The sequence below is a fragment of the Rhyacophila brunnea genome, unplaced genomic scaffold (assembly GCF_057557595.1).
Source record: "Rhyacophila brunnea isolate RB1 unplaced genomic scaffold, BYU_Rbru_1.0 scaffold_8, whole genome shotgun sequence".
In the NCBI taxonomy this organism is placed as follows: Eukaryota; Metazoa; Arthropoda; class Insecta; order Trichoptera; family Rhyacophilidae; genus Rhyacophila; species Rhyacophila brunnea.
In genome coordinates this window covers 40,930,415-40,944,675 of record NW_028233350.1, presented here as the reverse complement: position 1 = coordinate 40,944,675, position 14,261 = coordinate 40,930,415, and positions in this window count along the sequence as shown.

The window sequence follows — 14,261 nt, the reverse complement described above, 5'->3', positions numbered from 1 at the left end:
CTACTGAACTGCAGGCTGCAACCCTCGTCCTTCATCTCTTCACCACAAACTACGATGCAGCCGATACGCAGTGGCGTCATCATTTGAGTTAAAGAATGGGGATAATATAAACATACGATTTATTATATTATACCTCATACTTCTTTTAATTATATATGTGTTATATTATTCATTATCTTGGGTCCGTTCCTGAAAACAGAGAACTCAAAATCCGCGCGATAAGTTTTAATTGGAGCATGGAACTGTATGAAAATTTTCACACATAGAGAGAGAGAAAGTCACTTAAGATGATGCCTTTACTGAGCCTTTTTTAAAGAGGCACCTAGTGTAAAAATACGAAGCTTGCAATTTCAGACATTTTTTTGATAAATTACAATTTCAACTGTATTAATTAATAAATATGTATCTGAAAACATTAAAAAGAAAAATATTTTTTTATTTTCAAAGTGGAATTATAGTACAGAGCCTCCAAAATTATAGTATTTGGGAATAAAATATAGTACGCGTTGTCATCAGTGTTGAAAATTATAGGTTTTTTGTTTCTCAGAAAAAAAATAACGGAGAATTTGAGAAACTCCGAGACCACTTTTTACTTAGGTACCTCTTTTTACCAAAAATGCTTGCCGAAGAATTCAAGAAATTTCATTTTAAACCAAAGTCAAGGAATTTTTCACGTTTTTCGAGGATTTTTTTTCCAAGTTCTCCAAATCTTCTTTTATTGCGAAATTATGGTACTTTGCACCAATTTATCGAACGAAAATATCGAAATTTTAGTACTTTTTGCATATTTTTTCCGATATTCAAAATTATAGTATTTTGGGCTCAAAAGTCATAGTTATATTTATCGTTGTTCTGTTTTGTCACCGTTCTGTTTTGTCACTGTTCTGTTTTGTCACTGTTCTGTTTTGTCATGTTCTGTTTTGTCGTGTTCTGTTTTGTCTTGTTCTGTTTTGTCCGGTAAAAAACGCACATCCGTATGATCAGGAACTGCATCGCTTTACTTCCGACATTGAAATTTCTTCGATGAAGCGTTCCAAGTGTAATAACGTGACATCTCAGAGTAGAGCTACGTTCGTGCAAACGGTTCGCTTTGGCAAATCGAAAAGAAACTGGTCAATGTTGTCGCTGTAGGTGTTTCAGCACGTTCAACAACATGCTTTGCGTTGAAATAAATTCGTTGACCATTCTCCAGATGCACCACGTAAACCACGCACCACCACAAATGTACAACGGTGTGATGACGTTTATGAATGCGGAAAGAAAAAATACGCCAAATCGCTTCATTGCAGCTCACATATCAACTAACTTGATAGTGCGTGATTTTATCGTTGGTATTGGTACATAGTACGCGGGCCAGAATTATAGTACGGTTGGCAACAATGCGCTGGAACGGCTAAGTGAATGAGCTTATTGGCTGCAGTATTCACTCTGCCCTGAGAGAAACAGAGGATGGAGAAGGGTGGAAAGTTTTGTTCGAATTTCAAGGTGGTCACGATCCTCAATTACGAGGGAATGGCCGAGAAGATATTTTCTGATGGATGATACCGATTTAGCAATCCAATTTTGACTCATTTTTACTAGCGGACTAATCAGGATTTCATAGTTCATAAAAAGAGTAAAAAGGGAAAATATTTTGAAGAACAAAATTCTTAACACGTATTAAAAATAGTAATGGTAACTAAATTTTCAACTTTACAAAATATACCCTCATATAATGGTAGGTTAAAACTGGATACCTCACCCACTCTGAGAACGTCACTGAGTGCACATCTACCATTCACCCCGATACGGGCTGTGTTGTTAACTTTTATTTTCAATCGGTTGTATTTTGTATTGGGGGAGTAAAATAGAATAAAATCGAGGAAAGACATTTTATTGAAACGCCATCACCAGAATACAATTATTTATTGTTGAATGGCACACTTTGATACGTAATTTTATATAATATATCAGTTTATTTTATCTCTGCAAAACTATTTTCAACTTTTGCTTTAAAACAACTTCTTTGTGGAGTCATTTTCTTTACACATACCTACTATAATAATTAATTGTTCGACGGTAAATTCCACGATAAATTAAACCATCAGTCCAATTTACAGATGGCAGAAAATCATTCTAGCCGAATGAAAGTTTTCTCCGTCAACTCTTTGTCGATGCGGTAATGTGTACGAATTAAAAAAAAATGCCAACCATTTGAGATGGTACGACATTTCTCTGAAAACAATTTTATGTTCCACCTAGATTATATTGGCAACTAGGCATTGATAACTATTGAACATGAAAACAGTTACAGGTTCATGTCCCATCGGGTGTCGCATTTTTTTTCTTAAAAAAAACGATTTTTTTTTCTCGTTGTTATATGCATGAGATGTTTTCAAATTATGTACGTTCAATACATAGAATGTTACATTCTCAAATCTTGTCTCTTATTCATTGAACAAAAGAAATAGTAAGCATATTAATAATTATACTAATTTACGTTAATACATATTATTATCTCCAGCCATACATAACATCCATAAAAGTCCACACTAATATGAAAACGTATGTCTGGTATACCATGGGTGAGGAACCTGCGAAATGTTAAATGAATGCAATTTTTGCAGAATAAATCTTTATTTTACCACGTTTTTGTTAGCTCGTATTCTTGTTTGTCCAGTACAAATTTTTTCTTGTTTGTCCAAGCACTATTGCACGATTGAAGATTTTTAACTAACTTCCCGACTAGCTAGACATTTGAAACTTTTAGAATATATCAGAACACGATGACAATGCATTCTTTTAATACTTTGAGCCATCTTTAAGGAGAATTGAATTCATTTTCAGTGTATTCTGTTTTGTATGAAAAGTTATTTCGGAAGAAATCCGTAAAAAGTGAAACACTATTATTGGTTGCTAAGGGGGTCCTAGCAACTAAATTATTAATATGTACGTGCATTACTATGGAAATCAATATGAAATGTCAACATGACATTTCAGTACTTATTCTATATTTATTAATACATAGAATTGTCAAATTTATATGATTCAACAGAAAATTTAAAAATGTGGTACTTATTATTTTTATTAATAATATATTTTGTTTTGTCTTTACTTTAGTTTCATTCTTAAAATCAATATAATTAATTAAAATATTAAATAATTATATCCCATCTGACGGGCACAACTAAAATATTAAAAAAAAATCATTATGACTATTTTGCAGGGCTTCGAAACAAAAACCGAAACGGAAAAAAATAACGATTGTCCCGGTTTTCGTTTTTCGGTTCAGTTCCGGTTCGAAGCCCTGCTATTTTCACTATTTAGTTCCAAACAAAGCCCACTATAGTTAGGGCGCGGCACTAAATTGCGATTTCCAATGATAGTGTTAGTTATTTTCTAATGCAATGCGGTAACCTATTCATAGTAAATGAAGATGTTCAATTGCATATTTCGTTCTTATTAATTAATTGTATTTCAATATGAAACAATTATCATGTTCTACAAACGGTTTATTGGAAGCTTCAACGATAACTAACATTGCGATCGAAATTCACAGGATCGTGCCTCGGCCTGATTATAGACCACGTAGATAGGTACGTTATCTTTCACGACAACCACGACCCCACCTTTTTTTAGCAAGTACATAGCAGATACATTTTTAATAAATAATATACCTACATCTTGAAATGTCGAATTGAAGTTTTTTGGATGTAGGTACATCAAACTTAATGCGGTCTTCTAAAATGAAATTGTTCACTACCTCTGTCCTGGTATAACATGCTTTTAAGTTTTAACCATTCATGAATGGCAACTATTTTTATTTTGGTTACATATTGTATATAAGATTATTTGTGTTTTATATAACTAGATAATTGATATATTATCAAAGAACACTTGTAGATATTACTTATTTATTATTCTTTGGATAAAATACAATAAAACCCTACCCGCTATAAATTTTCGTGCCTTCCTATTTTATTCTTGGTCTTCATTGTAGGGATTCACAGTTTATTGCATAAGTCCAGGGCAAAGTAAATAGTGAGGTGTACTTTCTGCGACTCGGGTACTAACTTTCCTGTAAATATTTGATTGTTTCCCTGCCGACCTCAGCAAGACTTCTCATCCACTCGTGTTTGCTATTAAAAATTTACTTCACACGATACCAACGTGTAGAGCGTGTCCGGAAACTTGTACGTATGCAGTTCGCCGTGAAATGTGGAATCGGAAATATAATATGGCCATATATTAAAAACCGTCCAACCTCGTTGGGTCGTATAGTATTGACATAAAATGCATGTCTAAATAAAACAAGGTTCTTGTCGGTTTACATTTTACAGGAAGCCAGCAGCAAACAAAATTTTAAAATAGCTGATATACTGGATTATTTGTTAGGTTAGGTTAGGTTTTCATTATTGAATTCAAGAATTTATCTAAAATCAGCTATGAAAATTGAATTAATGTTCATTTTGAATCTAATAAGATTGGAGACCGTATAGTATCTATACGGTCATCTCTCTCCGATAAGAAAGTTCACAGTGTGTCACGGTGAATTTTTTACGTACAATTTACATGTAACCCGTGTAGAGACCCAAGATACAATTTTTGAAATAATTTAAGTTGGTAAATTATTATATCAACATCTAATGATCTCAGTCGATAATAAAGTACTCGTCACAAAAACAGACATTAACAGATCTTATTGTCAAACAAGAACTTCTTGTCCACGTATTAAAAGTATGAACTAACAACCCCCTCCAATACAACAGCTAATACCACTTCAGTTTTCAAAAGATTAACGCCCCCAAATTTATAATTTAATTTTACGCTCCCGTGGTGTATGGATCTATAAATTTACGTATTTTGAAGCTTTTTATAACAAAAAGTCTAAAACGATCAGGAGTGATGTTAGAATTATTATTAGTAAACTTTTGGTTTATTGCGAAGAAGGAAAAGAGTCGCATCTAAAAAGAGAGCCAATACATTATTTAAACACGCCTCTAGAACGCATTGCCGCCATGACAGATACGTCACTGAGAAGTCTTCTATATGCGATGCGACTACAGCTACTTCCTGTTATCGCCGATTTCTTGTTGTCGGACAACATCATATTATATTGTATTATAGTGAGTAGTCGAAATCAAACCTTTCAATCAAGCGGTTCACAATTAATAATATCTCAATTTAATAACCGTTCCTCGCATACTGCGTTTGTCCGCAATATACATAAAACTATCAAAATAATAAAACCAAAACGAATGTGTAATATTAAAATAGATACGAAACAATAAAAAACCATAAAAACAGTTTTTTGTTAATCAAATATGTATCCATATAAAAAAAACTTAACACAATAGTTGGATAAAATACCAAATTAAAATATAATTAGAATAACATATACATTCTATATTATCAAACAAGAAGTTACGCAACAAATATTGAAGCTATATTATATATATATTTATTTATTACTACATTTATATTAATACATGAGAATATCATTAAATTTGATTTAATTTTATGCGAGGTAATTAGGCAAAAAGGCGTATCAGTGTAGTAAAAAGTGCAAAAAAAGTGCAAAGATATAAAACGTAATACTATACTTATGACTATTCCCGTTTATGTTCTTCCGTGTTTATAATATGATTTATACTTACAGTATTGTTAGATTTTGATAGTATAGAGATATTAACTTACCAAAATTAAATATAATAATATTGTCTAACATACTATATACGAGTTTATTGTATTATGGTTGTTCGAATATAAAATTCAAGACGATGGTAACATTATCAATCTAAGTCTCAAAGAAATCGATCAAAAGTCAGTCCCTCACTCCCTTAGTCCCTTACCCTTCGAATATTATGGAGTGCCTGTCATTTCGCAAGAGTTAATCGATATTTCTCTCCGCATTTGAGGAGTTATCGCAGCGCTTTTCAGAAATCAGGAGATTGGAGACCTTTGTGGGGATATCATGAGACATGAGGTAGGTAGCAAAAATCAACCCTCCCTCTATTTCCGGATGAAGCCCTACGAGAGACTATTGAACGCGTTGAATGTATATTATGTAGATAATAATGTAAAATTGTATAGGTAATTAAAAGGTCTAGGATTTTATTTTATTTGACATGAATTCAAAAAAATATCCGGATTTGAAATATTTCTTATTAAAATATGAGTATAATAGCGATACCATATACTTACTGATAAAAATGCATTTTATGGCTATTTCTGTAAACATGTATTGTAGGCCATGTCCGATTTCAATTAAATCATATTATGTACCTCCACATAGTGGAAGTTTTGTATGAACAGATTTTTATCTTTACGAGTAATGGATGTTAACCACTTGCTCAACGTATTGAGTCGATACTCTGATCAGAAATTAAAAAACAATGTGTATTTTCCAGACCCAGGATTCAAACCTGGAACCCACTACATTATAAGCCGACGCGTACGCCGATAAGCCATCGTGGGCGTTACATTTGAATGATAAAAATATAAAAGGCGGCTCTCGTGGTGCAGTGCGTAAGGCGCTGACCTTCCATCCGGGTCCTCTGAGTTCGATTCCCGGTGAAGACACAATATATGTATGTGTTTGTTGAACAACCACCTTGTGCGAAAAATCAAGGACATGGTTATTATTAATATTATATAAAAAATAAATAAATAATATATCAAGACATTATAACTAATTCGATATACATATAAATATAACTCCATAAACATTCTGTTTAAAAAAAAACAATTCAACATAATCAAAATATCCATCAAACCGGAAGTAACTGGTTCTCATAGTGCTGAACAATTTGTAGACATTGCAGGACATAATATATTTATAATAATATGTCATTGTTATACCCTTGATCATAGAAATTTATATCATAATCACATAAGGTACAGACCTACAAACTTATCTATAGAATGGCCCAAAATGGAACTACGTACTACCATAGGACGCCATTTTGAAAATGTCATTCGAATGTCAGATGTTGTCCAGTTACGAGTCTTGATTGGGTAGTTTTCGACAGTGGCTCCCCCGTCCTATTCTTCAGATAAGTTTGTAGGTCTGTAGATATAACAATACCATAAAATAGTATTAAGGAAAACGTGGCTTTAGCACTTTTTCAAATTATTATTTTGTCAACACGTGCAATAGGTATATAATTTTCAATTTAATTGTATATTTCCCGGAGCCTCAAGGTAAAATATTGAGGGTAGGTATTTTGTATCATAATTTTACTATTAAATAAAATTGAATAGGTAAATTATATCAATCATCATAATTAATCATATCAAATTCTATTGCACACTACATAATATTTAAAAATATATATATGTGGCCCGCCATCATTAATTGTACTTCTGATTACGAATACTCTTTTTTATAATTTAAAAAAAAAATATTGACACAGATTAAAATTTGTTTAGCAATAGTACACGATCCATTTTCAATAGATATTGGTAATATACCGACAGAGCTACAACTTGAGATTATTGATCTGCAGTGTGACACTGATTTAAGAGAATTGCATCGTCGTGAAGAAATCTCCAAATCTTACAATGCCCTTAATTCAGACAAATTCGACCAACTTAAAGATTATGCAAGAAAAATGTTCGTTATTTTTGGATCAACCTATATAATTATGTGAACAAACATTTTCGATCATGAAGCTCAATAAAAATTCTTTACGATCAAATATCTCCGATGCCCATTTACAAGCAGTTTTGAGAATATCAACAACAAAATTAACACCTGAATTTTAAAAAATGTGCAACAATTTCATTCTTCTCATTAATTTTTTGTAGTGTTTATTTTTCGTGATAATAAATAGTGTATATCTAAAAATGGTATTTTACTTGCGGCCCGCCGCTCATTTTGAATTCTTAAATTTGGCCCCCCATCCAAAAAGTTTGCCCCCCCTAGTATAGATACATCTAGACGCCACCATTTTCATTGCTAAATGAAGCTGCGTGCCGTGCGTTTGGTTTGTGGGCGAGCGAACGCATTCATCTACAAATGTTCGAGACCATAGACCAGTTCGCTAGTGCTCGCCCAAGGTGCTCGCACTAGACGCTCAGAATTAAAATATAATTTTCTATTATATAGTATTTTTAAGCGGTAAAAATGCAACCATTAGGTAAAGATATCCATAATTTAAGTTATTTTAAAGAAACACTAGGTCGCTGATATTAAAATATATAATAATATACAAATAAATTATCACGAACATGTATCAACTTACCTATGAAATGTAATACAATCTTCTTGATTATCAGTACGGCTACCATATTTTAATACAACACACAGAACCATCTTTCCTACTTAATTAACTAAAAATAATTACCACTGACTTTATGTTTAACACAAAAAATAGCAATTTTAGCAACACGAGCTCGCAGGTTATCGACGCTACGTGAAGCGATTCACCACGATTTTCCGGCGATACTTTTGGAAACTAACTCACACATATGTAGACCTTTTATCTTACTCTAGCGCGTGTCGCAGAGATTATAAGGGTGCCGAATACTTTCTCACTCGCACTCATGCATCGATTTTGTTCAGGCCTTGATTTAACTTCATCTAAACAAAAAAAAAACACAATCAAATCAGATGGTAATTATACATATTCAAAGATCTGCACAAAAGTTCACATTTTGTTTATTTTTCCGAGTTATACCGCCAATCTATTTAATAATAATGTAACAATCGTTACAATGTGACCTTAAAAATAATTCTATTTAATTGACCGATTTGATAAAGCGGTTCTGCGAGTCTATGGTTTAACAAACATCATATGGATTGAATTTGGTCCATAGATTAAAAGGGATGGAACTATTGATCTGTCGACTGCAGAAAGCTGCGTTTATTGTTAAATCAGATAAGCCATATAAGTAGTTAATGCATTGTGTGTAGATATTGTAAACGTAATTCGATTTGAAAGATTTCAATCAAGATACCTAATCCATATTCCTATAGAAACAGTATTAAATTGAATTGTAGTCATGTAACTAGATCTGGATATTTGACAATAGCGGGGAGTGATACGAATTATGTATTTTACGAGACTGTGATAATAATTTCAGTTTCAACATGGTTTGAACTACAGAACATTTATTATTAATACCTATAGGTTTTTTTTCTCTTCAAGTGCGTGCCATAGGTTCGCCAACACTGCTTCAATATAACCGGTAAATTTCTAATTATTGCCTGTCTAGCATAGAACCCTTATAAGGTTATCGCCAGTCGCTGTCACATCGGGCTACGCTTAAAAAAATTACGACCCATTCCTCGATGGTCGACACCAAACATGAATGCTGATTTCTACGCAATGCTGAGAAATCAATATTACTTGGCACCAATTACAGTAACACCATCATCATCATCGGTGCACCAATCCAATGTGGGTATTGGATGCCTTGGGAGGCCTTTAGACAGTGACGTCCCGTGAGGGTACGTAGGCCATACGTTGCTTAGGGGCGGCGAATGAAGGAACGACTACAAATAGTATTATGACTTTTGAGAGTAGTGGTGATTTTCTATAAAAACAAACGATGCAGTCGCTTCATTAGAAAATATCTATTGACATCTTAGTTTTAAAAATAGTCAAAGCATAAAAAATCCTTACCACATAACTATTGTTCTATTAAATGATATTATATATAATTTGAAAACACCTGAAATCACCTACTAGATTTTTTTTAAATAAGACGTCCGATGGGACTTGAACCTGTAACTAATTACGACACATAATTATTATTACCTTGATTTAAAATACAAATACCGATAGCCAACATAAACGTAATTTGTTAAAACTGTTAAAAATGTTAAAACAACTATTATAATTCGTCGCAATTAAGTAGGACGCCCGTAGCTTAATAATTGGTAAAGCGCACAGATTTTCTGATTTGTTTTCAAATTATTATGTATATTCAATATCATGTTACATTTTTCAAATCTTGTAAATTATTCCTTGAATAATAATAATAATAAAAGAAATAGTGTTATTGGTGTATTGTTTTCCGCATTTCAATACAATATTGTAATGGTGGTTTATCACGTCATATGTAATATTTTCACAATGGTGCCTCCAAATCTGTCAGCGCCGCAGACCTCCACGTTCTTCGTTTCATGGAAATACTCTAATTCTCAGTACATGGTGGGTATGTCAATTGAAATATTATTGATGTACATATTCGTCTGTTTAAGATGGTTACATCATGTTACATGTAAATTGTATGTATTACATTTAGCCGTGGCACAGTTCGCCGTGAGCTTTCTATCGGAAAGAAATGACCGTATACTATACGGGCTCCAATTTTATTAGATTCAAAATGAACATTAATTCCATTTTCATAGCCGATTTTGGCAAAATTCATGAATTCAGAAATGAAAACCTAATTGTTGTTTTTATTTAATAAAACGCAATTTTTTTGTAGTACTTATTCCACTTTTAATCAATAGATTAGGACCGGTTTCATCCCCCTCAGTGGGACACTTTTCACAGTTAACAAAATAAAAGAAAAATGAAAACCTAACCTAACCTAACAAATAATTCAATATATCGGCTATTTTCAAACTTTGTTTGCCGCTGGCTTCCTGTAAACCGACAAGAACCGTGTTTTAGTAAGATGTTGGACGGTCTTTAATATACGACCATATATTTCCGATACAACATTTCACGATGAAGTGTGATTCGGCGAACTGCATACGTACAAATTTCCGGACACGGTTTAATTTGAAACTAAAAATGAAAGGGAGGCATTTTAAGTCTGCTTCAAGGTGGCACTTTGCCTAGGGACTAGGGACGTCACTGCATTTATACAAAAAAGTTAATGTACCTACACGTAATATTGAATTGGAAAATGAAATTCTTTATTAAATCTAAATAAAATTAAATATATTTTATTTTATTTTATATTTACACAATTAATGGTCTTGACATTTAAAAGAAATTTACTGAACCTTTTAAATCATTGTATTTGATTCTACGTTTTAATAATATAATACTGTTTGACTGAATACAAGAAAGATGTATTTGCAAATTTAATTTCAATTGTATATCTCCATTTATTTCAGTAGGTAAATAAATGTAAGTGACTTGTTTGTTAATTCTTTTGTTTTTATGATTCTCTGCAATACTGTATAATATTATTATAACTTGATAATTAATTTTAAATTAACCATTTAATTAAGTCGTTATAGAAATGTTAACATAGTACTTATCAATAATTTTATAATATTATGAATATAATAAAATTGTGATTATCAATAGCATCCGACGATATTAATATCGATTTAAAAAAGTAGTTTGTTATTTTGACTGTGTTTATAATGAAACGGGATTTTCTATTATTCAAGTTGTATACAATATTAATATTTAGAACTGATTTTATAAATAATAGCTTAAGAGCACACTTCAGTGAAACAACAAATAATATTGTCAACTATAGGTGCGACGAAATTTTGGACTCGCTGGCAATCGGAGAGCGAAAGTCGAGCTGTGAATACGTCAATTTATTTCGTGATGGCGACGGGGGTATTAATTCTTAAATCGTGTAAAGATGACCAAAAACGTTATCCATTTACTTGAAAAAGAAAACATGTAAATGAATGTATTATTATTGTTACTAATAGAAGATTAAATGGACGCAGGTTGAATTTTTATGAGAAATTATGTTTTGTTCTGCACGCGTCGTTTACACAATCTTCGCGTCGCGTAGACACGATCGTTTTAGACCGTGTCCCAGCTGAAGAGCCTTAAGTATTATATTTGGTATCCTAAAATATAAAAACAAGTTTTTAAGGACATATTGTATTGTTGTAAGTTGTAACAATACGAAAGTTCGATTCGCGAAGCTCGTAAATACAGATAATCCTAGTTCAGGGCTGGCAAACCTTTTTACGTACGCGTGCCAAAATTTCCCAAATATTATTTTTCAACTTTCTGACGTGCCGAGTAGTTTTTCATGGGGAAAAAAATGTTTTTAGGAACTTTATATAATAAATGATGATATTCTAGATACCACTGCCAGAAGATAGCACACATATACACTTTTATCAATTACGCCATACATTTCGGTCCACCAATTTTGAAACTGTCTGCCAAAATTACTACTACTAGCTCCACCACGTTTTCTTTCTTATTTGGTGCAGCTATTTTTTTTTTGTACAAATTTAATTTTTAAACAAAGTTAATGTATAAATTAGTTTGGTTCTTTGCGCACAGATTGACACCAGGATTGCTCGGATCAGATGAGGAATTTCCTCGCTATTGTTTTTATATCTACCCTACATCTTCGATAGAACTTTGTCAAATTACATTTGAATTTTGAAACAATTATTTCAAAAAAGTATACAAAAATAACAAAGCTGAAATCGATGAACGAACGTTCATTTTAAACTAGTTTTGTTTTTAATTGTAAGGCAGGCTATCTTTGAAATGAAACAGTATTTATTTTGCCTTTAGCCTCAATTACATCGAGCTTCTTTACGAGCTGTTTATTGGCGAATTTACAATCTGCCTGTAAAGTCGCCCAGTGTAATCATCGAATAAGCTAATAAGCAGGTTGTAAACACTCTACCGAGAAAAGTTGAAAGCCGGTCAACTTTACACGCTACACGCCGGCGTGTGGGCCTACTGCGTCTGCGCAGTAGAGCGCAGTACCAACCTCCGGGTAAAAAAACGAACTACGTTCCGTCAAAATAGTCGCTGGCTTGTGGCTTCTCAGCGAATGGAAAGTTTTGTGTGTAATCATCAAATCGCAGTAGCTGAATCGCCCGCTTTTAAATTCGCCAATAAACAGCTCGTAAAGAAGCTCAATGTAATTGAGGCTTTTTAGCATTTTTCGATACAAAATTGTATTGATATATTAAAACACTTGATATGGTGTTATAAATTTTATTCAATTGTGTGTTTTCATATATTATATTCTTAAACAAATTAGATCAAATAACTATTTTTCCGCTAGATGCCTCTGCGCATCTAATATATTCACAAGGCTGCTATCGGCGGCTATCGAGAGTATTTTATGATATGTGTATTGAGGTATTATAATAATTGTTACAATAAGTTAGCCGTCTAAACAGTCAAAACTGTCTATCTTGTCTTGCATTTAGTCTTGCACCGAGGTGCATGGTTGCAAATAATCGGTCCCGTGCGGTTCCGTTCGGGACGAAATGTGAGCAATTAAATATTCATTATGTCGCAATACAGCGCTGTGGAAGGCGGCTGTGCATAATCAACGGCTGTACAGACACGGCGGGTGGAGGAGGGTGTATTTTTTTGTCTATTTTGCTCTAAAAGTTAACACACCCAAGAGAAGTGCTGTTAAACCAATGATACTCAACCTTTTTTTTCTTCGGGCCAAATACATATATTTGTAAAATAACGCGGGCCGCATCACTACTGGTGTGACGAAAAAAATCGTGAAACCCCCCCCCCTTTTTTACAAAACATTTTTGAGATTTTATAAATTATGCGTGTTTTTTAAATTAATCATGTGCAATAGCAACACTCTTATACCAGATCTGACGTGGGCCATAATGACAATCCTCTTCGGGTGTCACCATCTGTGCGTCAAAGTCAAAAAGAATACCAAGATATACGAAATTCCTGATAATAAATGTGTTTCGGGCCGCACATAAAAGCTTAAAGGGCCGCAGGTTGAGTATCGCTGTGTTAAACCATAGCACTTTTTAACGCCCCAGACGGTTAGCTTATCGTAACAATTAACCACCTCAATACACAAATATGATAAACTACCCTCGATAGCCGCCTTGCGTGTAGAATAGATGCGCTGCTAGGTGAAGTATTCACATTAAGGGGGGACATGCTCGTCGAAGGTCAAAATTGAGTTTTTATTGTATATTCAAACCATGATCCTGGACACTCCTTAAACGTTGTAGATGATCTATTTATATAATTTTGAAGCCTTATTATTCTTTATAGTTATTTTAAACATTTGATGACTGCATGAAGTATTTTTGTTACATAAAATAGTATTCTTTTAAACCTCTCGCTCTAATGTTTTAGAATATAGTCATATTTCGGTACATAACTGTGCAGTGGTGTTAAGATTTTTTACATTTATTAATTTTTAAACGCATTTATAAAACCATTAGCATAATTTATTACGAGATAATTTTTGTAAAATATTCACGATAAAAAATTATTTTGATAATCTCTGTGATCCCAAATTTGACAAGAATTAGGCATTTTATTATTCAAAAAATCGGCAAGATTAACACATTTCAAGATGATTCTAAAGATATTTATTAT